The 23,257-nt window shown below is 42.7% G+C and overlaps 1 long non-coding RNA gene across 1 annotated transcript; it reads right to left on the bottom strand.

Annotated features, from left to right (window-relative positions):
* Positions 1-8,760: 8,760 nt before the first annotated feature.
* On the bottom strand, positions 8,761-20,076 carry LOC147574819 (uncharacterized). The gene is made up of 4 exons (XR_015243314.1): positions 19,514-20,076; positions 18,465-18,571; positions 14,024-14,173; positions 8,761-8,814 (listed from the first exon to the last, which is right to left on the bottom strand). It is a non-coding gene; the product is annotated as an uncharacterized LOC147574819 (long non-coding RNA).
* Positions 20,077-23,257: the final 3,181 nt, after the last annotated feature.

The following is a 23,257-nucleotide window of genomic DNA, read 5'->3' as shown; positions in this document are numbered from 1 at the left end:
ATCCTCAACATGGCCACTTGAGTGAGGCCTCTTTTTACAGATGAATTAACTTGGCCAAGGAAGATAAGCTGCTTCAGTCTGTCACAGACCAGGTGGCTTATACACCAGAAGCATTTACTTCTCACAGCTCTGGAGGCTGGGAAGTCCAAGATCAGGGCACCAGCAGATCGTGTCTAGTGACAGCTCACATCCTAGATTCCCAACTTTTCACTTGTAACTTCGCATGGCAGAAGGGGAAAAACCTTTCTCTCTCTAGTCCCATTCATAAGGGCTTTGCTCTCAGGACCCAGTCACTTCCCAGGGTACCCCCTCCTAATACCATCACTCGGTGGGGGGGATAGGTGCTAACATATGGATTTGCACAGACACCTGGGTACACAAACGTTCAGACCATAGCAGAGGGCGTAGGAACTTGAACAAAGTGTTCTCAGACCAAACACTCATTTTTCCCTCTTCACAGCGACTTCTAGATTCTCTTAGGTCTTATCACATGCACCCGGGGGCCTGTACCCATACTGACTCTATGGCAGCAGCCATGATGTCAGGGACAATGGAATGCACTTGGGGTTGGGAAATCTCAACCTTGAGCTCAGCTGCGTTATTAATTAGGTGGTGGCTTAGTTTACTCACCTGTAAAGTGAAGAGATTGAATTAGTGTATAATGGAGGCTCTTGCATTGCTCTAAACATGCCATGCTTCTGATTTCATGGCCTTTGAGTCCGTTAAGGATCCCTTCTGCTTTAGAGAATGGTAATTTGCTCTGTAGATATGTGCCATACTGGTGTGACATTTTGTTAGCCTCTGCAAAGGTTATGGTGTATTCTTGACATTCTTCATTATTCCTTTGCTAATTTTTAGAAAAAAAAAATAAAAAAAATTATTTTTAACGTTTATTTATTTTTGACACAGAGAGAGACAGAGCATGAGCAGGGGAGGGGCAGAGAGAGAGGGAGACACAGAATCTGAAACGGGCTCCAGGCTCTGAGCTGTCAGCACAGAGCCCGACGCGGGGCTCGAACTCACGGACCGTGAGATCATGACCTGAACTGAAGTCGGACGCTTAACCGACCGAGTCACCCAGGCGCCCCTAGAAAAAAAAATTTTTAATGTACCAGATCAGTGTGGTCTGTCATTCTCAGGAAACTTTGAACTTACCTATACAGTTGTTCCATGAAAGGACAGTACATGCAAAATGACCTCCAAAGGCCAAAGGAGTCATAAGATTGAAGAAAAAGGCCCACAAAAAAATGGTTTATTAAGGGACTTACAGACGGAAGCATGTCTCCGGCACTTGCAAGATGAATACATTTCCCAAACCTCACCTCCCGTAAGAACTGTTATCTCCAGGGGCACCTGGGTGGCGCTCAGGCTGTTGAGAGCCCCGCTCTTAATTTCTGCTCAGGTCATGGTCTCTCAGTTCCTGGGTTTGAGCCCCATCTGCTCTGACAATACAGAAGCTGCTTAGGATTTTCTCTCTCTCTCATTCTCTCTCTGCCCCTCCTGCAACTCTCTCTCTCTCAAAATAAATGAATACACTTAAAAAAAAAAAAAAAGGAGTGCCTGGGTGGCTCAGTAGGTTAGGCAGTTAAGCACAGACTCTTGATTTCAGTTCAGGTCATGATCTTATGGTTCGTTGAGTTGAGCCTCGAGTTGGGCTCTGCACAGAGCCTGATTGGAATTCTCTCTCCCTCTCTCTCTGCCCCTACCCCAGTCATGCTCACTCTCTCTCTCTCTCAAAATAAATGAATAAACTTTAAAAAATTAAAAAATAAAATAAAATGAAAAAAACAACACCTGCTATCTCCAGAGCAGATCAAGGATGCTATGCCCCAAGGGTGGACTTAAGGGTGTGTGGTTAAACATAAGAAAGAATGTGGAGGGCAGGGCTTATGCTCCAGAAGGCCTCAAGTCACAGAGCAGCCATCATGGCCAATTTGTCTAAGATGGCGTTAGTCTGGTTCACACAACATTATTTCAGGCATGAGGTACATTGCCTTCTTTACTTTTTTGGATTGGTGCATAAAAGTTTAAAACTTTCTTCCCATTTTTGGTAGTGAATATTTTTCAAATGAAATTCTTATGTAGAACTCCAAAATGTAAACCAAATGTAATGGGGTGTGGGAAAAAGTTACTACATAAACAGCAGGATTAAAAAATCCCGTTGGGAGAAAAGTGGTTTTTATATTGGGAAAGACGTTTATGGACAGAAAGTGTGGTTTACACTTCTGCGCAAGCTATGCTTTCTACTCTTCTTTATCTTCCTCCTCCTGAATTTGTTTTAGTTTTGCTATTAAAAGATTTTATATTTAGGGGCGCCTGGGTGGCGCAGTCGGTTAAGTGTCCGACTTCAGCCAGGTCACGATCTCACGGTCCGTGAGTTCGAGCCCCGCGTCGGGCTCTGGGCTGATGGCTCGGAGCTTGGAGCCTGTTTCCGATGCTGTATCTCCCTCTCTCTCTGCCCCTCCCCCGTTCATGCTCTGTTTCTCTCTGTCCCAAAAATAAAATAAAAAACGTTGAAAAAAAAAAAAAAAAGATTTTATATTTAATAAGTAAAAAAACCTAAATGTACACATAACATTAACTTCTGTTGGTAATAATATACAGCATCTATGTGTTATTACATAACTTAGAGACTGACGGAGTAACCAGTTCTGTTCTTTCCCTCCTACCATAAACGATTCTAAAGCTGAAAAAAAGTTATGAAACAGCTGTTTTTAGGCACAGATAACAGATAGGTGGGGCTATAATCCTTGAAAGGAGGAAAATAAGTGATGTGTGCTCCACGTTTGTTTTGCTCTGATTTATGCCTGTGGGCATTCTCCAGACTGCGGAACACAGAGCTCAAGTCAAGAACACCGGGCTTCTGGAGCAGCTGAGAAGGTTGGAGTTTGTGGGACAAGGAACCAACGAGGAGGCACTGGCCTAGGGGACAGGAGAGGAGAGAGTAGCCAGAAATGGTCACGTGGTAGCTCCCTTGGCTCACTGGCTGAGGTGGGGACGCATGCACACTTACGAGGCTCACTGAAACCTAGCAAAGCAAAAACTGAAAGAAAGAAGTAGATGAGTCTACAATTCTACTTGGAGAGTTTAACTCCCCTCTCTGAAATTTGTTGTATCATAGAACAAAAAGACACACACACAAATCATGGATATAGAGACAGACAGAAAGATGGTGGTGGAGTAGGAGGATTCTAGGCTCACATTGTCCCACAAATACAACTATGTAACTATCAAATCATCCTAAACACTCAATAGTCCCACAAATACAACTATGTAACTATCAAATCATCCTAAACACTCAATAAATCAATCTGAAGGCTGACAGGACAAACTCCACAACTAAAGGGAGAAAAGCGGCCACGTCCAAGAAGGTAGGGAGTGCAAGAGATGTGTTTAGGGGAGAAATGGATCCTGGCTGCTGTGGAAGGGAGGGAGATGTGGTCTCAGAGAAGGGTGACAGAGAGAGAGGCATACAGGGAAATGCACAAGAACATTTCCCTATAGTCATTGGCTTAGCAAACGAGAGGGGCTGAATTTTGTGAGTTCTTGTAACCAGAGAGGCTTAAAGTTTGGAGTTTTAAAAGCCAATGAGCTTCACAGGGAAAGCCTGACTTCGGCTCAGGTCATGATCTCGCCATTCGTGGGTTTGAGCCCCGCGTCAGGCTGCTTCGGATTCTGTGTCTCCCTCTCTCCCTGCCCCTCCCCCACTCACACTCTGTCTCTCTCTTTCTCAAAAATAAATAAACATTCAAAAATAAAAAGGAAAGAGCACACAGAACACCAAATCAGCAGCGTGGACACAGCACATACTGGAGATACTCCCCGAAGAGCCAGATCCTGGACACTACATAACTTTTTCTTCGTAAGTCCGTTAGTTTCAGAAGCAGGAGACATAACTGGCTTTTCTAATACAGAGAAGCAGGCAGAGACTTAGACAAAATGAGAAGACAGAGGAATTCATCCCAAATAAAAGAACAAGACAAAGCCACGGCCAGAGATCCAAGTGAAACTGGTGTAAGTAACATGCCTGATGGAGAATTTAAGGAAACAATTATAAGGATACTTGCTGGACTTGAGAAAAGAATGGAAGACCGTGAAACCCTTTAGCACAGAGATAAAAGAGTTAAAAAAGAATCAGATCAACAGAGTGCAATAAATAGATTAGAAACACACTTGATGCCATGAACAGCTGCCTGGAAGAAGCAGAGGAATGAATTAATGACCTAGAAGACAAACTCATGGAAAGTAATCAAGCTGAACAAAAGAGAGAAAAAAGAATTATGCAAAACGAGAACAGACTTAGGGAACTCTGTGACTCCCTCAAACGTAGTACCATTTGTATTACAGGAGTCCCAGGAGAATAAGAGAGGAAAAAAGGGTGCAGAAAATTTATGTGAAGAAATAAAACTGAAAACGCCCCTAATCTGGGGAAGGAATCAGACATCCAGATCCAAAAGGCACAGAGAACTCCCAACAGAATCAACAAAAGCAGGTCCAAAACAAGACATATTGTAATTAAATCTGCAAAATGTAATGATAAAGAAAAAAAATCTTAAAAGCAGCAAGACAGGGGCACCTGGATGGTTCAGTTGGTTGAGCTTCTGACTTTGGCTCAGGTCACTATCTCCCAGTCTGTGGGTTGAAGCCCCGCATCGGGCTCTGTGCTGACAGCTCAGAGCCTGGAGCCTGTTTTGGATTCTGTGTCTCCCTCTCTCTCTGACCCTCTCTTGCTCCTCTTCTGTCTTTCTCGGTCTCTCATAAATGAATAAAGTTTATTTATTTGTTAAAAAAATGTTTTTTAATGTTGGGGCACCTGGGTGGCTCAGTCAGTTGAGCGTCTGACTTTGGCCCAGGTCATAATCTTGCAGTTCATGAGTTCGAGCCCTGCGTTGGGCTCTGTGTTGACAGCTCAGAGCCTAGAGCCTGATTCGGATTCTGTGTCTCCCTCTCTCTCTGCCCCTCCCCAGCTAGTGCTCTGTCCCTCTATCTCTGAAAAGTAAATAAAAACATTTTAAAAATAAATTAAAGAAATTTTTAATGTTTATTTATTTTTAAGGGGGGGGGGGTGAGGTGCACAGAGAGAGAAGGAGACACAGAATTCGAAGCAGGGTCCAGCTCCAAGCTGTCAGCACAGAGCCCAACGTGGTGCTCGAATTCATGAGTGGTGAGATCATGACCTGAGCTGAAGTTGGATGCTTAACCAACTGAGCCACCCAGGCACCCCTATTTTTATTTTTTAAAAAGTATGTATGTATGTATGTATGTATTTATTTTGAGAGAGAGAGTGAGCAAGCAAAGGAGGGGCAGAGAGAGAGGGAGACAGAGAATGCCAAGAAGGCTCCACATCTGTCAGTGCGGAGCCTGACGTGGGGCTCGAATTCACAAACTGTGAGATCATGACCTGAGCTGAAACCAAGAGTCAGACGTGTAACCAACTGAGCCACCCAGGTGCCCCTGGACCAGCTGGACATAGCACATATATTCAGAACATTTCATCTCAAAACAGCAGAATACACTTTCTTTTCAAGTGCACATGGGACATTCTTCAGAATAGATCATGGATTAGGCCACAAAACAGGCCTCAACAAATTAAGGAAAACTGCAGTCAGACTATGCACCTTTCCTGACCATAATGCTATGAAAGTGGAAGTACCACAAGAAAAAATCTGGAAAGGCCACAAATAATGGAGGTTAATAACATACTACTAAACAATAGGTGAACCAGAAAATCAAAGAAGAAGTAAAAAGATACATGTAAACAAATGAAATGAAAACACAGTGGTCCAAAACCTTTGGGATGGCAGCAAAAGTGGTTCTAAGAGGAAGTATATAGCAATATAGGTCAACTCAAAAGCAAGAAAAATCTCAAAAAAACCCCGCCTAGGGGCGCCTGGGTGGCGCAGTCGGTTAAGCGTCCGACTTTGGCTCAGGTCAAGATCTCGCGGTCCGTGAGTTCGAGCCCCGCGTCGGGCTCTGGGCTGATGGCTCAGAGCCTGGAGCCTGTTTCTGATTCTGTGTCTCCCTCTCTCTCTGCCCCTCCCCCGTTCATGCTCTGTCTCTCTCTGTCCCAAAAATAAATAAATGTTGAAAAAAAAAAAAAAAACCCCGCCTAATCTTACACTGAAAGGAATTTTAAAAAGAACAACAAACAAAGCCTAAAGCCAGCAGAAGGAAGAAAATAATTAGGATTAGAGCAGAAACAAATGATTATAGAAACTAAAAAAAACCCCCAATAGAACAGATCGATAAAACCAGGACCTGGTTCTCTGAAAAAAATTAATAAAATTGATAAACCTCTAGCCAAACTTCTCAAAAAGAAAAGAGAGCACCCAAATAAATAAAATCACAAATGAGAGAGGAGAAATAACAACTAACATCACAGAAATACAAACAATTATAAGAAAATATTATGTAAAACTATATACCATCAAATTGGATAATCTAGAAGAAATGAATAAATTCCTGGAAACACATAAATGACCAAAACTGAAACATAAAGAAATAGAAAATTTGAGCAGACTGATGACGAGCAAAGAAGTTGAATAAGTAATCAAAAAACTCCCAAGAAACAGAAGTCCAGGACCAGATGGCTTCATAGGTGAATTCTATCAAACATTTAAAGAATTCATACTTATTATTATCAAATTATTCCAAAAAATAGGAAAGGAAGGAAAACTTCCAAATTCATTTGAGACCAACATTACCCTCATACCCAAACCAGATAAAGAACCACAAAAAAAAAAAAAAAAAAAAAAAAAAAAGAGAACTACAGGCCAATATCTCTGATAAACATAGATGTAAAAATCCTCCACAAAATACCAGCAAACCATATCCAATCCAATGATACATTTAAAAAATCATTCACCACAATCAAGGGGGATTTATTCCTGGATTACAAGGGTGGTTCAATATTCACAAATCAATCAACATGATATATCACATTATTAAAAGAAAGGATAAGAACCATATGATCATTTCAATAGAAGAACAAAAAGCATTTGATAAAGTACAACATCCATTCATGATAAAAACCTCAACAAAGTAGGTTTAGATGGAACATACCTCAACATAATAAAGGCCATCTATGAGAAACCTAGAGCTAATATCATTCTAAATAGGCGAAAACTGAGAGCTTTTCCTCTATAGTCAAGAACTAGGGATATCTACTCTCACTGCTTTTATTCAACATGGTACCGGAAGTTCTAGCCACAGCCATTGAACAACAAAAAGAAATAAAAGGCATCTAAGTTGGCAAGGAAGAAATCAGACCTTCACTATTTGCAGATGACATGATATTCTACATAGAAAACCTGAAAAACTCCACCAAAAAACGGCTAGAATTTGATACACTAATTCAGTAAAGTCCCAGGATACAAAATCAACATTCATAAATCTGCTGCATTTCTATACATCACTAATGATGCAACAGAAAGAGAAATTAAGAAAACAATCCAGGAGGGAGCCAAGATAGTGGAACAGCATGGAAGTTTTTTGTGTATCTCTCATCCATGAAATACAGCCAGACCAACACTAAACCATCCTGCACACCTAGAAAACTGATCTGAGGATTAACACAACAATCTGCACAACCTGAACCACAGAATTCAGCAGGTAAGCGGCACAGAGAGGTGAATTTGGGGAGCGAGAAGCTGCGAAGGGCAGGGGGGTCCTTCTGCATGCAGAGAGAGGATGGAGATGTGGGGAGAATATGGGAAAAGCACCCGTCCCCAAAAGCAGCTGGAGAGAAAATGGAAAATTGGAAACAGCCGCAGGGACTGAACTAAAAAGCGAGAAAGGAGAAAGGAGAGGGTTTAAATTCCATTAAGACTGTAAACAGCGGGAACAGCGGGAGTCTGCAACTCCACAGCTCGATACCTGGTGGTGCTCCACTGGGAAGGGCAAATCCCCAGGAGCAGAGTGGGGTCTGGGAGGTTCTCGGGCCACACAGGGAGAAGCGGTTCCACTGCTGAAAGGACATTTGGTAGAGACTGTGAGGCCACCTGGTCCTAGCAGACCCCAGAGAATGGCCACATTCACTGGTGCTGGGACAAGGTCGGTAAGGGTGAAGCCTGGTGCCAGATGTGTGTTGTGATTTTCCATAATCCCTGAAACGCTGCTGCTACGTGATCTCGTGAACTTTTTCTAGGGCGGGCTGGCACCTGGCCACAGTCTCTGGGCATCAGCAGCAGTATGGTCCCGTGAACATTCCTGGGTGCGGCCGGCACTCAGCCATTGCTCGGTGAGACCCTCCGCAGAGGGACGGAATGGGTGAAAGCTGCAGTCCCTCAGAAGTAAGGGGCTGGGGAAAACAGCCGCATCTGAGACAAAACTCGGGAGAGAGGTACTACCTGGGGCTTGGTCACAGACTGTAAAACTGGGGAGTGGATGAAAGCTGAAGACAAAGAATGGGTGCACGATTGCTGATTAGGGAGTACAGAGTTCCGATACCAGAGACTGGGTAGCTGAGTGACACCACTTTTACTGCTTTGTTGCATGTGCATACACACCTACAAGCCCCACAACAATCCACCCCATTAGGCTAACAGCGCCATCTAGTGGAGAACGGAGCCATTACACTAAGCCCCACGCAACTGGGCCAACCTCGCTCTTCAAGAACAGAAGTCTCACCACCTGCTTTTTTTATGGACTATAAAGCGCTTCATAGTCTGACTTCTAGGGGAAAACAATGTAATTTTAGTTGTATTTCAGTCTGTTATCAGGTCCATCTATTCAATTTTTTTCTTTCTTTCTTTTTTCTTCCTTCTTCCTTTCCTTCTTTCTTTCTTTTTCTTTTTTCTATTTTTCATTTCCTTTCTTTTTCTTGAATACAGAAAGAAAAAAATCATTTTTATTTTCAATTTTTATTAAAATATTTTTCTTTAATTTTTTTTCCATATTTTTTACTTTTGTGTAAACTTTTTCAAATTCTATTTTACTTTCATCATTTTATTTGTCTACTTCAGTGTATTCATTTTTTCACATTTTCAAACGATTTCCTTTTTTTTCTTTTTTCTTTTTCATTTTTTCTCTTTTTCTTGAATACAGAAAGAAAAAAATTCAGCTTTAATTTTTATTAAAAATATTTTTCTTTAATTTTTTTCTACTATATTTTTTACTTTGGTATACATTTTTTCAAATTCTAGTTTACTTCCATCATTTCATTTTAGTCTTCTTCAGTGTATTCAGTTTTTCAAATTTTCAATTTCCTTTTTTTTCTTCTTTCCCCTTTTTTTCTCTAATCTGTCAAGCCACTTTCAACACTCAGAACAAAACACATGTAGGCTCTAGCATCATTTATTCGATTTGTGTGTGTGTGTGTGTGTGTGTGTGTGTTAAAGTTAAAAAAAATTAAAATTAAAAAAATTAAGTTTTTTTAATTTTAACTTTTTCTACCTCATTAATTCCTTTTCTCCATTCAAAATGATGAAACGAAGGAATTCACCCCAAAAGAAAGAGCAGGAAGAAATGACAGTCAGGGACTTAACCAACACAGATACAACCAAGATGTCTGATCTTAACGTTCGTGGGTTCGTGGGTTCGAGCCCTGTGTTGGGCTCTGTGCTGACAGCTCAGAGCCTGGAGCCTGCTTTGGATTCTGTCTGTCTGTCTGTCTGTCTGTCTCTCTCTCTCTGTCCTTCAACCACTGGTGGTCTGTCTCTCTCTGTCTCTCAAAAATGAATAAAGTTTAAACAACAACAACAACAATAGCCCCCCACCCACTGCCTAGTTGCAGACAGGCTCTCCTTCGCTGTTCTGCCCACTGCTCCTTTGTGGTATATTCAATAAACTTGTATCTCCTTTGTTTTGACTCAGGTGAATTCTTTCACCCTCTGTGCATGGGCTTCCACCCAATCGTCACCCCACATTTGGGGGCCCCCACCTGATTGAGAGAGACACCACATTTAGACACGACACCAATGTTATGTTAGTTTCAGCTGTACAACACAGTGATTCAACTTTTCTGTACTTCTGCTCACTGAGGACTTCCAGAGCACAGCCCCTACCCCACCCACATTCTTTCTTTTAGTGTAACCACACCCTTCAGTACACCCTGAGGCATAACATCTTTGATCGGCTCTGGAGATAGCAGGTCTTACAGGATGTGGGGTTCTTGTCTTGGGGCTGCCTAAGACATGCTTCTGTCCTTCTGTCCATAGCTCCCCTTAATAAACCATATCTTATCCTGCTGGCCTCATTGGCCTATTTCTTCAGTCTTAAGACTCTTTGGCCTGGGGCACCTGGATGGTTCAGTTGGTTGAGGATCTGACTCTTGATTTTGGCTGAGGTCATGATCCCAGCATCGTGGGATTGAGCCCCATGTCTGGCTCTGTGCTGGGTGGGAAGCCTGCTTAAGATTCTCTCTCTCCCTCTGCCCTTCTCCCCTACTCATGAGGTGCTCTCTCTCTCTCTCAAATAAATTAAAAAAAAAAAAAAAAAAGACTCCTTGGGCCTTAGGAGGTCATTTTGCGGATACATAGAACCGATCATTAAAACAGTTGATTTTCTGAAAAGATTAATAAAATTGAGAAGAACTGATTAAAGTAAAAAATAGAAGAGGCAAATTACAAATATCAAGAATAAAAAAGGAGATATGACTACAAATCATTGAGAAAGAATAATAAGGTAATATTATGATGGGCTTTATGCCAATAAATTTGACAACCTAGATGAAACATACAATTTCTTGGAAAAACCTAACTTAAAACTGATACAAGGAGAAACAGAACATCATTATAGCCACATAACACTGCTAAAGAAATTGCATTTGTAATTTTAAAAACCTTCACTTGTGAATTCTATCAAAAATTTAAAGAAGAAATAACACCAATCTTACACATACTCTTTCAGAGAAAAAGAGAAAGGTGACACTTCCAGATTGTTTTCTGAGGCCAACAAAACTCTGGCAACAGAGCCTGACAAGACTATTATAAGCACAAACTATAGACCATTATCTCTTTTTTTTTTTAATTTTTTTTACCGTTTATTTATTTTTGAGACAGAGAGAGACAGAGCATGAATGGGGGAGGGACAGAGAGAGAGGGAGACACAGAATTGGAAGCAGGCTCCAGGCTCTGAGCCATCAGCCCAGAGCTGGACGTGGGGCTCAAACTCACGGACCGCGAGATCGTGACCTGAGTTGAAGTCGGACGCTTAACCGACTGAGCCACCCAGGCGTCCCTAGACCAATATCTCTTAAAGAGACACAAAAACCTCAATTAAATACTGGGAAATTGAATCAAGAAACATATACAAAAGGATAATACACCATTACGGTATGAAGTTTATCTAGAAATGGAAGGCTGGTTGGTTTAACATTCAAGACTTAGTATCATTCGTTGCATTGACAGAGTGAAAGAAAAAAAGTTATAGCATCTCAATAGATACAGAAACAGCATTTCACAAAATTAAACATCCATTTACGACAAGTTTCAGCAAGCTACAAAAAGAAGGGAATTCCCTTAACCTGATAAAGAACATCTACAAAACATTTTATCTAACGTTAACTTAATGATGAAAGACTGAATGCTTTCTCCATGAGGCTGTGAACAAGGCAAGATACTGTTATGGATTGAATGTTTAAACTGAAACTCTACTCTCCAACATGATGGTATTTAGAGGTGATGTCTTTGGGAGGTAATTAGGAACAGATGAGGCCCTGAGGGTGGAGCTCTCATGCATGGGACTAATGTCCTTATAAGAGTCATGAGATCTTGCTTCCTCTTTTTTTTTTTCCACCACATGAGGATACAAGAAGTCAGCTATCTGCAACCCAAAAGCAAGTTCTCACCGGAACTCAACCATGCTGAAACCGTGAACCCAGACTTTCAGCCTCCAGAACTGTGAGAAAGTAAATTTCTGGTGTTGATAAGCAATTCAGTTTATGGTATTTTGGTACTGCAGCTCAAATGGACTCAGACAGATGTCCACTCCTACTATTTTCATTCAATATTATACTGGATGTCCTACTTAGTTTAATAAACCAAGGAAAAAGGAATACAGGTAGTATTAATGTTGGCAAATAAGTGGTAAAAATGCCACAAACAACATGACTTTCTATATAGGAAATTCTAAGGAATCTATGAAAAAGCTACTGGAACTAATAAGTGAACCAGCAAGATTTTAGGACCCAAGATGAATAATAAAAAATAAACTATATTTCCACATTTTAGCAAAGAAAATTGGAAGTTAAAATTAAATCAATGATTTAAAGTATCATCAAAAATATGAAATACTTATGAATGAATTTAATAGACTAAGACCCATTCACTGAAAACAATAAAACAATTAAAGAAGACCTACTTAGGGGGTACCTGGGTGGCTCAGTTGGTTGAGTGCTCGACTCTTGATTTTGGCTCAGGTCATGATCTCATGGCTCATGAGTTCAAGTCCTGCATTGGGCACTGCGCTGATGGTGTAGAGACTGCTTGGAGTTCTCTCTTGTTCTCTTTGCCTCTCTCTCATTCACGTGTGTGAGCTCTCTCTCTCTCTCTCAAAATAAATAAACTTAAAAAAAAATAGAAGACCTACTTAGGAGATGTACACCTATTCAGGGATCGGCAGATTCGATATTCTTAAAATGTTAAATTCCACTATCCCTCAAATTATCTGTAAATTGAATGGAATCCTGATCATCAAAATCCCAGCAACTTTTTTGTAGAAAATAATCAGATGATTCTCAAATTTATGTGCAAATGTAAAGGACTGACAATAGCCAACATAAACTTGAAAAAGAAGAACAAAGTTGGAGGATGGGCACTTCTTGATTTTAAGGAATATATACACCTATATATTATAATACACCTGCAGTAATACACCTATAATACACCTGTAGTAATCAATACCGTGTAATATTTGTATAATGATAACAGTTGAATAGATGATCAAGTGCAGAAATAGACCTACACAGGGGCGACTGGGTGGCTCAGTAGGTTGAGCATCCGACTTCAGCTCAGGTCATGATCTCACAGTCTGTGAGTTCGAGCCCTGCGTCAGGCTCTGTGCTGACAGCTCAGAGCCTGGAGCCTGCTTCGGATTCTGTGTCTCCCTCTCTCTCTGCCCCTCCCCTGCTCATGCTCTGTCTCTCTCTGTCTCAAAAATAAATAAAAAAAAAAAAAATTAAAAAAAAAAAAGAAATAGACCTACACGTATATGGTCGTTGATCTTCAACACAAGTGCCAAGGTTCAATGCAAGAAAGGATAGTCTTAAAGGGTGCTGGATGAACTTGAAAATATATACTTATAAAAAAGAACTTGACCTTTACCTCACGCCATTTATAAAAATTAACCTGAAATGCATCATAGATATAAACATAAAAACGTTTTAAAATTATAAAATTGCTAGGTGAAAACAAGGGAGGAAATCTTTGCAGTGTTCGGTTAGGCAATGTTTTCTTAGGCAGGACACAAAAGCGTTAACCATAGAAAGAAACATTAATAAACTGGATTTCATCAAAATGAAAAGCTTTTGCTCTTCCAAAGACACTGTTAAGAAAATCAACAACAAGTCACACAGGGAAAATATTTGCCAAATTCATCTTGTAAAAAAAACTTGTATTTAAAATGTATATTTTACAATTCAATAGTAAACTAAGCAGTGCAATTAAAAGTGGGAGAAAGGTTAGAACAGACATTTTGCCATGAAAAAAGTGGCAAATAAGCACGTGGGAAGATGCTCAACATAATTATTCACTAGGGAAACACAAATTAAAACCATAACTTGATGACACTACAGACTGCTAGAATGATAACATTCAATGAAGGACAATACTAATTTTGGCAATGATGTGAAGCACTTGCTACTCTGAAAAACAGCTGGACTTTTAAAAAGATAAAGTTAGGGGCCCCGGGACGGCTCACTTGGCTGAGCATCTGACTTCGGCTCAGGTATGATATCACAGTTCGTGAATTTGAGCCCCATGGCAGGCCCCATGCTGAGTGCCAAGCCTCTTCGGATTCTCTGTGCCCCTCTCTCTCAAAAGTAAAAATAAACATGAAAAAATAAATAAAAATAAAGTTAAAATACACTTCCCATACATCCCAACGATCTCAATGCTAGATATTTACCCAAGAGATGTGATGAAAATATCTGTCCGCTCAAAGATTTATACTCAGATGTTCATGGTAGCTTTATTCACAATAGCCCCAGACTGGAAATAATGCAAATGTCCACCACCTGATGAATGGGCAAACAAATTGTGATGTTAAAAAAAAAAAAAAATCACAAAACCCCGGTCCATTCCATGTAATGGAATACTACTCACCAGTAAGGAGGAGCAGACCACCAATACAGGCAAAGACACTGATGAATCTTTTATTTTTTAATTTTTTTTCCAACGTTTATTTATTTTTGGGACAGAGAGAGACAGAGCATGAACGGGGGAGGGGCAGAGAGAGAGGGAGACACAGAATCGGAAACAGGCTCCAGGCTCCGAGCCATCAGCCCAGAGCCTGACGCGGGGCTCAAACTCACGGACTGCGAGATCGTGACCTGGCTGAAGTCGGACGCTTAACCGACTGCGCCACCCAGGCGCCCCGACACTGATGAATCTTAACGAAATTTGCTTTTAAGTGAAAAAAGAAATTCTACTTCTAAAGCCTCTGTTGAAAAAAAAAAGGTCAGTGGTTGCCTGGGCTTGGGGTTGGGGCGGGGAGTGACTGCAAACTGGCACCAAGGGATGAATGTTCTCTGTGTCGTTTGGGGTCCTGATTACGGAACTATGTTTGTCAAAACTTATCAAACTATACACTTAAAATGGGTGAATTCTATTGCATGAAGATTACATCTTAGTAAAACTAATTTGTAGGAAAAAATACCGCCTTTACAGAAAGAAGTAATTCTATTTCCTTTTTTTTTTTTTCCTAAGTAGGCTCCATACCCAAAATGGGGCTTGAACTCACAACCTTGAGATCAAGAGTCTCATGCTGAGCCAGCCATGAGACTATTTACTTACTAAATCAAATAAAGCACTACAGATTTTCTAAAAACAAAAGAAAGAAAGAAAAGGAAAGAAAGAAAGAGAGAGAAAGAGAGAGAAAGAGAGAGGAAGGAAGGAAGGAAGGAAGGAAGGAAGGAAGGAAGGAAGGAAGGAAGGAAGGAAGGAAGGAAGGAAGGGAGGGAGGGAGGGAGGGAGGGAGGGAGGAAGGAAGAAAAGGTTTAATTTGTGTTTAATAATGTTCAGAGCGAAACTGTAAGGCTTATTACAGAGACTTTCAATAGAGGGTCCTAGGAGCCAATTAGCTGATTTAACCACTACAATAGGCCTGTTACTTATTCATACCTGGCAATCCAGGTAAGGCTGCTTTGCTCCTTCAGAGCATGTCTTGGTGAAATTAAGACATTGGAAGAGGGTTGCCAGTGAAGATTCATTCCACACTGGGAATAGCCCAGGGGAGCATTATTCTAAGTGGAATACAGGCTGTGTTCAGTCTGGGCTGGTCTCTGAGTGTTCCCCTAGCTGAATGAATAGGGCCCACGTTCAGCTCCCCTAACGATCTGATCAAGTAAGAGGATGGTTGGTGATGAAAACCAATCTCTTTGGAAAGCTGAATTTTCCATATGTGAATACCATATGTTGTTCACACCCCTTGGGAGATGCCCTTTAAAAAATCATGTCTCAATACACGAAAGAACCCTTACTCAGGGGAGAAGGACAGTTGTTCTTCTTAAAGAACTCCAAATGAAACATCCAATGAGCTAAAGCATGAGCCAGCTAATTAAGGAGGGCACATGGGATTTGGTTTCTTTAACCAGCTTGACGCAAAGCAATCCCCAGGGGGAATCTCAGCGCTCAGAGCCAAGGTCAGCTGTTTGCAATGTCCAAGTAAATATACTGATGTCAACTTCAAGGACGAGGCAGAGGGATAAAGAGCAAAAACAAATGATAATAAAGACGTGTTCTTTTTGCTGTTTCTAGAGAACACTTGGTAGAGAAAGACAGCTTTGGGGCTCGAGTGAGTCACTTGACCACTCTGGGTCCACCTCTCTCTCTCTCCTCTCAATCACTCTTTCTGGTTAAACACCATCTGCTTCCATGGGCTATTATGAGGTTTAAAGAGAACGCACGCAGGGCATCTTAGCACAATGCCTCGTTCCAAGTAGCTCAGTGAATAGTAAATGTTATATGTAACAGGATGTGTAAATATTTTCTGTAGTTCTCTACATAGCAGAGGGATAGCATTGCAGGAGTAATTCCTAGAGGGTTAGGAAAGAGTCAGCAACTTGTCATAACAGGGATGCACTTGCCTTCATCAGGGGACGTGGAGGTGAGACATCCCTCGTGATGGGGGCTTACTGGTTTTTCTGCTTGTTCACCTAGATCCTTCATCCTTCCCAGGAGGCTATCCTCTTGAGAGCTCTGTGACTTGAGCTCTATTGCTGGCTCACTACCAGCTGGGTTTGGCCAGGCTGACATACTAGCAGCAAATCAGAGAGGACGTTCTAGGCATTTCTCCCCTGCTGCCTCCCTGTACTGGCATTGTGCCATTGGCAGTGCTTGCACCCTTCCAGGACTACACTACGTCCAAGCGGTTCCTTTTTTATAACCTCAGCTCTCTCTGGGTTCTCGTGCTATTCTTTCCTCGTCCTCTCACGTCCAGAGTGGAAACGGCTTTCCAGTGTGACATCATCTCTTCTGTTAGCGCTCTCTTCTGGACATCTCTTCCATTAGCGCTCCGCACACCTCTATCATCAGGCCCTTTCTTGGCGTCTGCTTGAACCATCTAGGGCAAGTGCTCTTTTCCGTAGGACCTTGACTGATCAGAGGTCTCACAGAACTCGTGAAAGCGCCCGCTAGAGGAGGGTAAAGTTTTCACGGTCTGGCAGTTCCAAAGAGTGCTAGTTAAGCATAATAACGCAAGTAATAATTTCCCTGCTCCCTAAAAATTTTTCTGGAAACATTAGAAACACAGGTAGTGAGTTAGGGGTGGACTAGTCTAGCCCAAAGTGGGAGAAAAAGAGGAGGAGCTGCTGCTGTTTGGCCATGAGCCAGAGCTGGAGCGATGGGAGGAGGGGCTCCAGCTCAACGTGAAGTTCAAAGCCTGAACTGCGACATGAAATTTGTAGGTTCCAAACGGGCAAGGGGACCTTGCATCATCTGAGAATAATTAGAAAAGCCACAGAGCCTGCTTCCAGGGGGGAGAGGAAGAACAGCCCCAACAAATCTATTTCAAAGGGGAGTGGAAGATAGATTTACTTTATTCTGGGATACCGGGGCATGCTATTTGATACAATGCGCCCTTAGTTTCAGCCGTAGGAGCGATTGTTACAGCTCTAGAAAGGCTTGTTTGCACAGCATAGGTCACGGGGTGGAGCCCAACTGAGAGTTCAGCTGCACGCAGGCCTACCTAGCTCTGGCCTGGTTACCAAATCATTAACCTTGCCCTACTGGGATGGCAACGAACCTGTTCATTTCCTTATCATTTTAGGACCCGAGAGGTCTTTTCCTTCCCGTTTCTTTGCCCTGTATCCTGTGCGAGTGCCACACCGACTTGCAGATGTATTTATACATTTATATGCCGCCACAGAACCAATCAGCCCAACTTCCTTAGTTTAACTTTGGTTTGTACTCTCTGGTTAGAGAGAAAGAGAAGCCGAGTGTTTTTTCTGTTTAGGTGGCATGCAGAAATCCGGGATGGATTTACAGGAGAGACGTGGAACCAGAGAAGCGTTACCCAGAGGAGGACTGTTGTCACCCCAATCTGACTTCACGTGGTGCCGGTGTTTTATGCCACTTTCCAGGGGATGATACTTAGCTTTTTAGGCTCTAAACTTCTATTGTTAGGGCATCCCTAGGTGTTTGGGTCTGGGAGCCTGACTCTCTTTGACCAAAACCATATATATAAACCTAAAATGCCTGTTTGTTAATTAATGAATTAATTGTTCATATATTAAGTAGATCTGTAATTATCACGACCAAATAGTTGTGTCCCTAACCAATACATTTTTTTTTTTTTTAAATGTTGATTTATTTTTGAGAGAAAGAGAGCACAAGAGGGGGAGGAGCTGTCAGCACGGAGCCTGACACGGGGCTCAAACTCACCAACCGTGAGAGCGTGACCTGAGCCGAAGTCAGATGTTTAACTGACTGAGCCACCCAGGCGCCCCAGTACATTTTTGTCCTATTTGCAAAATCTATGTGGGAAGCCAGATTCCAGTAGGATTACTTGGTGAGCACAGAAGTGGCACAAAGGGAATCAGTTGGACGACTTGAATGGCTGATGTCACGTAGGTATGATCTATAGCAGGAGTCTGGCTGTGTCAGGTTATCTTGGTCCGTGGGCCACGTGCCCCCTGGCCTGGCTCTGTGCTAGAGTTACCAAATCAGAGTCGCTGTCTCTGATTCTTGTTCATGCTTCAATTCCCAACCCAACTACAACCTGACAGATCCTCTTTCTTGAGGAGTGTTAACAAAGATGCTTCAAGGTACGGTTCCCTTTTACTGGCCTGGGAATGTCTCATTGCCTACCTCTGATATAACTCTTTCTTCATTTATATGATTATCCTCTGAGAGGGCAGATTTTCCTTTTATCTCCATCGCCTTCGAGAATCCTGATTGTGGGTCATGTCTACCACCTGTGGGTAACAGATGGGCGTGTGATGATCTCTAAGACTAGTTCTTGCTGAGTGCAATACTTTTCCTTTAATTTAATCTTTTTTTTTTTTTTAAGTAAATTCTATGCCCATTGTGGGGCTCGAACTCACGACCTCGAGATCAAGAGCCACATACTGACTGAACAAGCCAAGTGCCCCCGAATGCTAGTTTGGCTCCTTGGGAGTGCAGGGCAGGTACAAAATGGTACGAGGGCCTGAAGCCGCCTGGTGAGAGAGTCGTTAAAGTGATAGTCCATCAGGCCACAGATTAGATAAGAAAGGAAAACAAGGCCAGGACCGGTAGGTATTTCAGAAACTCCGGCTTCTGAGCTGTTTCTCTAAATGGTTTCTGTCCTCTGCACCTCATATCAAAGGTTATTGTTTTTTAATGGTCACGTCTTGGATGGACCTAACTCTACCTCAAAAATCTAAAACTCTAAAAGCCCACACTGAGACCACAAACTCTCATCCTTCTAGCTCTTGTTCTTTTACTTCCTTTTTTTTTTAAGTTTATTTATTTATTTTGAGAGAGAGAGAGCGCGCGGGAGGGGCCGAGAAAGAGGGGGAGAGAGAGAATCCCAAGCAGGCTTCACACTGATGCAAGGCTCTAACCCACGAACAGGGAGATCATGACCGGAGCCGAAAAATCAAGAGTCAGATGCTCAACCAACCGAGCCACCCAGGCACCCTTGCTCTTCTACTTCCACGACCTTTAACCCTCAACCTCGGAGGAACTCTGAAATATCTTAATCCCTCTCTCTCCCCGTCCGGGCCACATTTCCTTTCTTATCTGATCTGTGGCCTGCTGCACTATCACTCTGACGACACTCTCACCTGCCAGCTCCAGGCTCGCGTCTGCTAGTGTCTGTACCTGCCCCGCACACCCAAGGAGCCACACCTGCTTTTGCCTGTTTGCTTCCGCACCTGGGCAGCAGCAGGAGAAACAATCAGCCGATCAGAACCACTTTGGATGTAAACTCTTCAATCATGACGGCACCCATCTTGTAATATATGTGTATTTTTTTCTTAACCTGGTGGTGGTCAGCTCCTCTTGCGTTTAGCAGGTAGAGACTTACACCCCTCTTGGCAAGGCCTCTCTCTCATTGACCCCGAAGAAAATTAATAAAAGGAAAGCTGGTTTAAAACAGTCAGGAGCCAGCAGGGGGCGGGGACCTCTCACGCCAGGCCACCCTTGGTTAATTGCAGACCCAAAGGGAAGAGGGGTAGCTTGCGAGCTGGTAACGCCTTAAGCTTCTACTTTACTATCCCAGCAGGAGGAAGAAGGTTTTTCCTTCCGCTCCCGCAACAGCCCAGCCAATGGGATTCTGTCACAGCTCAGCCAAGGAAAGGCCCCTATACTTGGAACTCCCAGTTTATTCCAATGGACTTTTTGCCTAGAACAGCCCTCCCTGCTCCCCCCTTTTCCTCCGTAAAAGAGCAGTCCGTTCCTTACCTTTGTCCTCTGGATTTGTCTGCGGTTTTGCCACAGCTTGCTTGTCCCAGATTGCAGTTATCTGCTATTCCAAATAAACCTGTTTTTGCTGGTAAAAGAACTGGCAGTTTTATTTTTAGGCTTAGCACCCAAGCTCTGCTTCCTTCAGTTTTTCTTGCATATCCACTTCATAGATAAAATAAAAGCCGTCCAATAGACACCACCTGGACTTCCCAACATAAACATTTACATGCAGCCACGTATATATATATATATTTTTCCTCCTCTCTCAGAGAAGCCGTACCTCTGCTTACAGCATTTTAAGGTTAAACTTTCCACCTGGGCTCTGATTAGGTTATGGCTTTTTAAAATCATCTGTTTACTTTCTAACGATGGCAACCCTTTTCTGCTAGCTCCTCCTTAGCCTAAAATGTGCTCAATTCGCTTTTATCTTCAAACATAAAACCATAGCCCTTCCATTCACAGTTAAGCTCCTTAATAGTCTACACTGATTATGTCTTCATCTTCCTACCATCTGTCTCTTGCCTCTAGTGTTCCAGTGAAACGATTCTGGAAAATGTTACCAGTGGCTTTCAAGTTGAAAAACTCAACGGACTCTGATTTGATCCCAGTGCAGAAGTTACCAGTGTTGGCCATGCTTTCATTAGTAAGCTTTTGTCATCCTTTTGAATGCCCACCATAGGACCCTCTTCTTCTTCTTCTTCTTTTTTAATGTTTATTTATTTTTGAGAGAGTCAGAGTGTGAGTGGGTGAGGTATAGAGAATGAGGGAGACACAGAATCCGAAGCAGGCTCCAGGCTCCGAGCTGTCAGCACAGACAGGGGCTCAAACTCACAAGCTGTGAAATCACGACCCGAGCCAAAGTCGGATGCCCAACTGACTGAGCCACGCCGGCGCCCCAGGACCCTTTTCTTCTGCTGAATGATCCCTCTCATTTCTATGAGTCTTGGGGGAGGCAGATACTACATCTCACTTGGGGAGCTAAACACAGTCATTGCCAGCGTCCTCTGCAGATAGGGCACTGCCCATGACTCAGGCTTGGTCATTCTGGTGCATCTGCCCCAGACAGTGAATCCATAGCTGAATCCATTCTTTGGCAAAGAATCTGGGTGAGCAAACTTCCCTCTGCTATTGGAGAAACATGTTGACAGCTTTCAGTTTCTCCTTGTTCAGGCAATACAAACAGTCTGGTCCTCAGAGACCGCAACTGTTGAAGCCTCCCCCAACCAATTCTGTGGTGTAATTTGTGGTTACGATTCTTATTGCATAGACTCTGGGTCCTCCAGGTGATTCAGTGAGCTACCCAATCAGTAGCCTTACATTTTTTTTTTTCCGCTTTACGTTTAAATCAACCAGAGTTGGTTTCTGCTGTTTGCAATGAAGAACTCTGACCAATACAACTTCATTTTTGAAATGCCATCGTTGCTACCTTTGATGGATTAATTCTCCACTCCCATTTCCTTCTTTAACCAGCAATCATTCCAATGTATTAACATGCCTCTTCGAACTTGAATGTATTCTCATATAATATGTGGTGTTTTGTGTGTCGCTTTTTTATTTTTATTTTTTTAATGTTTATTTTATTTTATTTTATTTTTTTTAATTTTTTTTTCAACGTTTATTTATTTTGGGGACAGAGAGAGACAGAGCATGAACGGGGGAGGGGCAGAGGCAGAGAGAGAGGGAGACACAGAATGTGAAACAGGCTCCAGGCTCTGAGCCATCAGCCCAGAGCCCGACGCGGGGCTCGAACTCACGGACTGCGAGATCGTGACCTGGCTGAAGTCGGACGCTTAACCGACTGCGCCACCCAGGCGCCCCTAATGTTTATTTTTTTGAGACACACACACACACACACACACACACACACACACACACACACAGAGTGTGAGTGAGTGGGGGAGGGGCAGAGGGAGGGAGACACAGAATCTGAAGCAGCCTCCAGGCTCTGAGCCATCAGTGCAGAACCCAGCGTGGGACTCGAACTCAGATGGTGAGATCATGACCTCAGCCGAAGCTGGACACTTCACTGACTGAGCCACCCAGGCATCCCTGGGTGCATGTTTTTAAATTCACATAAATGGTCTTTTGTCAGAAACCTTTCTCTTTTCTTCCTTTTTTTTTTTTTAATAAATTCTTGTTCATTTTTGAGAGACAGAGAGAGCACTCGAGTGGGGGAAGAGCAGAGGAGGGGGGGGCAGGACAGAGGATCTGAAGCAGGCTCTATACTGACAGCAGGGAGCCCGGGCTCTAACTCAGAAACTGTGAGATCATGACCTGAGCTGAAGTCGGACACTCAACCGACTAGAGTCACCCAGGTGCCCCTCTTTTCTAACTTTTTAAAAAATCAGCACTAAGTTTTAAAAATCTGCGTTGTTGGGGCACCACTCCCAGAATGGTCAGAAGAGTTGCCAGCAAAGGGGAGGAAAAAGTTTTCCTTCACCCTCTCAGGACCCCCGAAAAAAAAACTGACAAAGACAGATTAACAGGAGGAAAGCATACACATTTGACTGGATTTTTACATGTATGTGGGAGTCTTCACAGGAGAACAAAGACCCAAAGTGGTGACTAGAGCAGGAAGCTTTTCTACCTTTTATTTTTATTTAAAAAAAAAATTTTTTTTTAACGTTTATTTATTTTTGAGACAGAGAGAGACAGAGCATGAACAGGGGAGGGGCAGAGAGAGAGGGAGACACAAAATCTGAAACAGGCTCCAGGCTCTGAGCTGTCAGCACAGAGCCCGACGCGGGGCTCGAACTCACGGACCGTGAGATCATGACCTGAGCCGAAGTCGGACGCTTAACCGACCAAGCCACCCAGGCGCCCTTTTTCTACCTTTTAGACTAATAAACAATTAATTTGTGAAGAATGGACGAGACAAAGGGGTTGGGGGGTGCCTGGGTGGCTCAGTGCGGTAAGTATCCCCCTCTTGATTTCAGCTCAGGTCATGATCTCACAGGTTGTGAGTTCAGGTCCCTCATTGGGCTCTGCTGACAGCAGTGGAGCCCTGCTTGGGATTCTCCTACCTCTCTCTGCCTCTCTTTTGTGCTCTCTCTCTCAAAATAAATAAACATTAAAAAAAAAAAAAGACAAAGGGGTGGGGACCAAAAGGAGTAAGTCATGAAGAAATAACTGGAAGATAAGGATTAATTTAAAAAGATTTGTTTGGGGGCCCCTGGGTGGCTCAGTTGGTTAAGCACCTGACTTCGGCTCAT

The sequence above is a fragment of the Puma concolor genome, chromosome D4 (assembly GCF_028749965.1).
Source record: "Puma concolor isolate L17-30 chromosome D4, mPumCon1.1.hap2, whole genome shotgun sequence".
In the NCBI taxonomy this organism is placed as follows: domain Eukaryota; kingdom Metazoa; phylum Chordata; class Mammalia; order Carnivora; family Felidae; genus Puma; species Puma concolor.
This window is presented reverse-complemented; position numbering and strand designations above follow the sequence as displayed.